The sequence below is a fragment of the Sapajus apella genome, unplaced genomic scaffold, assembly GCF_009761245.1.
Source record: "Sapajus apella isolate SASKATOON/1434 unplaced genomic scaffold, GSC_monkey_1.0 scaffold31, whole genome shotgun sequence".
NCBI lineage: Eukaryota > Metazoa > Chordata > Mammalia > Primates > Cebidae > Sapajus > Sapajus apella.
The window spans coordinates 5,701,810-5,707,918 of NW_022436971.1; positions in this window are offsets into that span (position 1 = coordinate 5,701,810).

Consider the following 6,109-nt stretch of genomic DNA (forward strand, 5'->3'; position numbering starts at 1 on the left):
GTTCTGGGCTGTGCTCTGGCTTGGTACAGAACAGCAGAATTCATGCTGGTCCCTCCTCCCGAACCCCCCTGTGCAGGCATTCAGCATCTCGCCTTCCTCCCGGGCTCTTGGCCCTCCTGCCCAGCACTCCTTGTTCTGTAAGGCTCCAGCTAGATCATTCCCTTCCTCAAGGACATGATGGGCTCCCTACTGACTTTCAAAGCTTGCTATTTTGTTTGCTCACTGTGGTTTCTGTATACTCACTAGCAACAGTCTTAAGTGCCAGAGATCTAAAAAAGTCATGTGCCGAGTAGGGAAAAATTACAGTGAAAGACCTGGAGGTTGAGGAAGCACAGTGTACCGTAGGGGTCCCCAGTGTCCTGGAGCATCTGTTAGAGCTGGCTCCCCAGCCTTGTCCAGGCTGCTGGCCCACTCTGGCCCTGGTGCAGGTCAGCCCCTGACCCTAGACCCCAGACATGGCCTGGGCCATGCAGAGCAGGAGGGACCATTTCTTCCTTGCCAGGATGGTCTTAACCTCATGATCCCAAAGTGCTGGGATTACAGGTGTGAGCCATTGTGCCCGGCCTCCCAAGTTATTTTCTAAATGCATGAGCCACCATCTCTCAGATCATGCTGAACTCTTAATATGCAGCTGACTTCTGTTTTTTTTTTTTTTTTTTTTTTTTTTTTTTTTTTTTTGAGACGGAGTTTCGCTCTTGTTACCCAGGCTGGAGTGCAATGGCAGGATCTCGGCCCACCGCAACCTCCGCCTGCTGGGTTCAGGCAATTCTCCTGCCTCAGCCTCCTGAGTAGCTGGGACTACAGGCACGCATCACCATGCCCAGCTAATTTTTTGTAGTTTTAGTAGAGGCGGGGTTTCACCATGTTGACCAGGATGGTCTTGATCTCTTGAACTCATGATCCACCCGCCTCGGCCTCCCAAAGTGCTGGGATTACAGGCTTGAGCCACCGCGCCCGGCCCTGTTTTTTTTTTTTTTTATGAGACGGAGTTTCGCTCTTGTTACCCAGGCTGGAGTGCAATGGCGCGATCTCGGCTCACCGCAACCTCCGCCTCCTGGGTTCAGGCGATTCTCCTGCCTTAGCCTCCTGAGTAGCTGGGATTACAGGCACGCATCACCATGCCCAGCTAATTTTTTGTATTTTTAGTAGAGACCGGATTTCACCATGTTGACCAGGATGGTCTCGATCTCTTGACCTCGTGATCCACCCGCCTCGGCCTCCAGCTTCTGTTTTAAATTGCATTTTTTGCCTCGCTTGCCTTAGGGGTTTTGCTTGGGATATGTTTTTTCTTAGCCAGAATAAAGACCCCGAATTTCTATTCTGCTCCCTGCTCTCAGGGAGGTTGTGGTCAGAGGGAGCAGACGAGTGACAGAGTGGTGTCAATGACAGAACTGTGTGGGCTGCAGGACGACAGGGCATCTCATCTGCACAGCGTCTGGATCACGGAGGTGCCAGAGGGTGGTTGAACTCAGTCTGGAAGGGCAAATTCAAGTCAGCCTCTTACTTGGGGAAGGGATATCAGTAGAGAATTTGAAGTGTGGGCAGGTACAGGAGGGAGAGGCTGGAATGCAGAGCAGTGGGGCTGGCCACAAGGGAGAGGCGTGCCTCCGAAGGGCTGCAGGAAAGACGAAGATGCAGAGGGCTGGGGGCCGAGGCCTGGCCATGGAGCAGAGGTGAGGGTTGATGACTGTGTAGGATGGGAGGCGAGGAGGGGCTGGTAAGAGGCAAAACTGGCAGCACCTGGGCATCATGACCCTGCTTCTCCTTGCTCTCCTGCAGGGGAGCCAGGGGATGAGGCTGTGCTCTGAGTGGGCCATCTAGGGCGGAAGGGACAGTAGTCCCAGAGCTGGGCCTTGAGATGGGCCATCTCAGGCTCCCTCCCAGGTGAGGCACTGCTGGTGTGTGGGCCCCCCCACAGCATCTGGGAGAGAGGGTTTTTTAAATGGGTCTGCAGGTACCGACTGCACAGAGGAACCCCAGGACCAGACTGCACCCCCTCTGCTGAGGTGCCCTCTCCCTCACTCCCATCACCCTCACCCCCTGCCCCTTCTCTCCAGCCTGGCAGAAGAGAAAGGAGGCTGGGCTGCCTCCGGAGGAGGTGAGCCACTGGCACCTGAAGCTGAATGAGTGAGGGGCCTAGAGGGCTTAGAAACTGCTTTGCGCCCACAGGCCCTAAAGCTGTCGGAGCTGGAGGGTCCCATTCTGCTCACTCTGCCTGGCCGTGGGACCAGCCCTCTCCGGGCTTTCTCCCTTCCTCCTGCCCCGCAACCCTGCTGCCCCACCCCAGTACAGGAGCCGCGCCCACTCGTGGTTTGCACATGTGCAAGGATGGATTTGCATGTGCCCCAGTGCAGGTCCTCAGCAGGCCCGCCCCACACCTGCTCACCTTCAAGGGTTGGGGAGGCACTTGAGTCCTTTGTGCCCTCATAACTTCGGGTCGTGCCTCTGGGGCACCTCTTGCCACATAATAGCAGGTATCTCTGGCTTCCTGCCACCCTGGGTGCTCCTGGAGGGTGGATGTTTTCTTATGCAGCCTGGCAGGAGGCATGGGATTCAGGAGTTCACTGCAAGTAGGGGGCTCTGCTTTTGGGCTGCTCGTTGAGGCTGGCTGCTACTGCTACCCTGCTCCAGAACTCAAGCAACATTTAGAAGATTCTTTTTTCTTTTTGACAGAGTCCGCTCTGTTGCCCAGCTGGAGTGCAGTGGCACCATCTTGGCTCACTGCAACCTCTGCCTCCCGGGTACAAGGAATTCTCCTGCTTCAGCCTCCTGAGTAGCTGGGACTACATGTGTGTGTCACCACACCCAGCTAACTTTGTATTTTTAGTAGAGACGGGGTTTCACCATGTTTGTCAGGCTGGTCTCGAACTCCTGACCTCATGATCTACCTGCCTTGGCCTCCCAAAGTGCTGGGATTACAGATGTGAGCCACTGTGCCTGGCTAGAAGATTTTTAACAGTGCGAGTCACCACCATGCCCACCTCCTATCACCAGAAAGACTGCATGTAGGGATGGGCAATGTGTGTGGGGAGATGTCCCTAGGCTGTCGGAGGGAGTGAGAATTGATAGGAGCTCTTTGGAAACTTACTTGGAAATACCTACTAATGCTAAACATATGCCTACCCTGTGATCCAAGCAGAATGAGAGAATATGTCTGCTGAATGGTGTGTATGAAAATGCATGTAACAGTTTTATTTATCAGAGCTCAAACACAGAAACAGCCCAAATGCCCTTGACGGTGAGAATAGATACATGAATTGTGGTGTATTCACACAGTGGAATACTACTCGGCAACAAAAACAGACAAGCCACAGACACAGGCACAACAGAGATGAACATCAAGGGCATATCTATTAAGCACCAGAAGCCAGACACAACAAAGCCGGCACTGCATGATTCCGTTTGTAGGAAGTTCAGGAACAGGCGAAACTAATTGGTGATAATAGAAGCCAGTGGGTTTCTCGGGCTGAGGGTGTGGTATTGACTAGGCAGGGACACAAAAAACCTGGGGTGCGGAAATGTTCTCAGGCTTGATGTGGGTGGTGATTACAAGGGTGAACATATATGTAAATAAGTCATCAAGCTATACACTTAGATGAGAGCACTCTGTGTATGTTATTTCTCAATAAGAAAGTTAAAGGGAAGAAAAATGCTTATAAAAGGGCTTCTGAGATTCTAATTAGTTCCTTTAAATCTCACTGTAGCTTTTTCAGCAAAAATGAGGGAGGCCCACATGGTCTACGTTTTCTCCAGAATCCCAGAGGATTCTGATTTATGGGCAAAGAGGCCCAGGGCAAAAGCCTCTCGCAGCTGCGTGCTGAGCAGAGCAAGCAAGTGGCGGCTTTCCCTGGGCCTGACAGGGAGGGCTGAGCAAGCCCCCTCTTCAGACAGTGGGAAGGTGGGCACTGCCTGGAGGGCAGCCCTTGGGACCCCTTCCCCCAGCTGCAGCCAGACCCCGGCTTCCTCTGGTTCCTGGAACCTGCCCTACCCAGCCGGTGTTTCCAGCACTTAAGGCTGGGAGTTAAGCCGTTCTTCCACTCCAGGAAAATATTTGTTCAGGGACTTGGCACCTGAAGAAGAGGAAATAAAAGCCACCTTGGAGTCGAGCGGGCGGCTCTGCTGCCGGCGGCTGTGTCTGCCCCTCCAGGTTGCCTCCGCAGGTGCCCAGGCCTGGCGTCTGCCGCCCTGCCAGAAGCCCCACCCCACAAACAGGCCTGCTTAGGGATAAGCCTGGGGTGCCACTGCTTATTCATTCATTCATGCAGTCAGTCATCTGTCAGTTCTGTCAACAAATGTTGATGAAACCTACTACGTGTCAGGCACAGAGCCCAGCCCTGGACACTGTCAATGACCCAGGCCCCGTCCTCACCTTCAAGGATGTTGCAAGGTAGTGAGGGAGGCTGGCAGCATAGTAGGAGCATTGAGGGTATGGAGGTGAGGCCAGGGGGAGCCACTGGGCAGGCCAATACCACCAAACACTTGGCAGGCACCTGGCGTCAAACCAAAGGAAACATAAGGTCAAATGAAAGGATGACCTAGAGCAGGAAGAGCAGTCCAGGCAGATGGAACAGCATAGGCAAAGGCCCAGAGGTAAGACAGCACAAGGGCTTGTGTTGTAGAGAGTTGATGGGGTTGGCTGGGGTTGGGGCCGGAAGTTCAGCGCAAGGAGGTAGGAGGTAAAGGTTCAAGAAACTCCCTCCTGGGCGTAATGCTCAGGACTGCGGGCTTTATCCTCAGAGCAGTGGAAGTTTTTATTTGTTTTGAAACATTTAAACACATTGATTTTGATTCTTTTTAAAATAGAGGAGTAGAAAAAGTAAATTAAATTGACCTCAAATCTCACCACCTAGATATTTTCTGATGACCTCTAAAAAATTAACATATGCACATGCACATGATTCGAAATCCAAGCAGAACAGAAAAGTCCAAAATGAAAAGTGAAATCCTCCTTCTCCCCACCTGTCTCTTGCCAAAGGCAATTTCATTTAATAGGTTTTTGATTGCTGTTTCCAGAATTTTTTTCTGTGCACATACCTGTGAGGATAAGTCTGTGCTTTTAAAAAGTTACACCAAAGGGATGGGTCTATCCACGGGGAGCTGCAGCTCCTTTTTCTGACCTAGTTTCATTTCGGCACGTGCAGACAGTTCTACCCCATTCGTATAATGACTGCGGAGCATTCAGTTGTGCGGATGGACTGCAACTGATCTAATTCTTCCCTATTGGTGGGCACCTCATTTCCAGGCTTCTGCTGTTTCAGGCAGTGCTGGACTGAAGTTCTTGTGCAGGTATTTTAGTAAATCATTCTCCGTGGACACCTCAGAGGCTTTTCTCGCAGTGGGCTCTGGATGGAAAGGGATATCCTTCACAATTGCCCTCCAAAAACTTCACCCATTGGCCACACCTGTTACTGTGCCCAGACTTCAGGTGGGAGTCCCGGAGACCACCCCTTCAAATGGTTCCATTTTTTCTTTCCAAGGGAGTGGAGGGTGGAGATGATATCACACGGTTGTGTTGATTTTCCTTTATTTAATTGCAAATAAGATTAGGAATCATTTCATATGTTTTTTGTTTTATTTTGTTTTGCTTTGAGATGGAATCTTGCTCTGTTGCCCAGGTTGGAGTGCAGTGGCGCTATCTCAGCTCACTGCAATCTCTGCCTCCCAGGTTCAAGTGATTGTTCTGTGTCACCTCCCGGGGAGCTGGGATTACAGGTGCCCACCATCATGCCCAGCTAATTTTTGGGGGGTATTTTTGGTAGAGAGGGGGTTTCACCATGTTGGCCAGGCTGGTCTTGAACTCCTGACCTCAGGTGATCTGCCCACTGAGGCTTCCCAAAGTGCTGGGATTACAGACGTGATCCACTTTACTCGGTCTGAAATTTTTTAATAATTCAAATTTATGTTAAGATCAGAATAAGGGGGAAAAGGGGGCATGTAATGTTAAAAAGGAAATGTAATTTTTTCCTTTCTTAAAAAAAAAAACTAAGGCATATTTTACACACAGTAAAATTTGCCCTTATTGTCATACAGTCTTCTTTCAAATGCATGCGATTGTATAACCACCACTACAATGAGGATCTAGAACAGTTTAATCATCCCCAAAACTTCC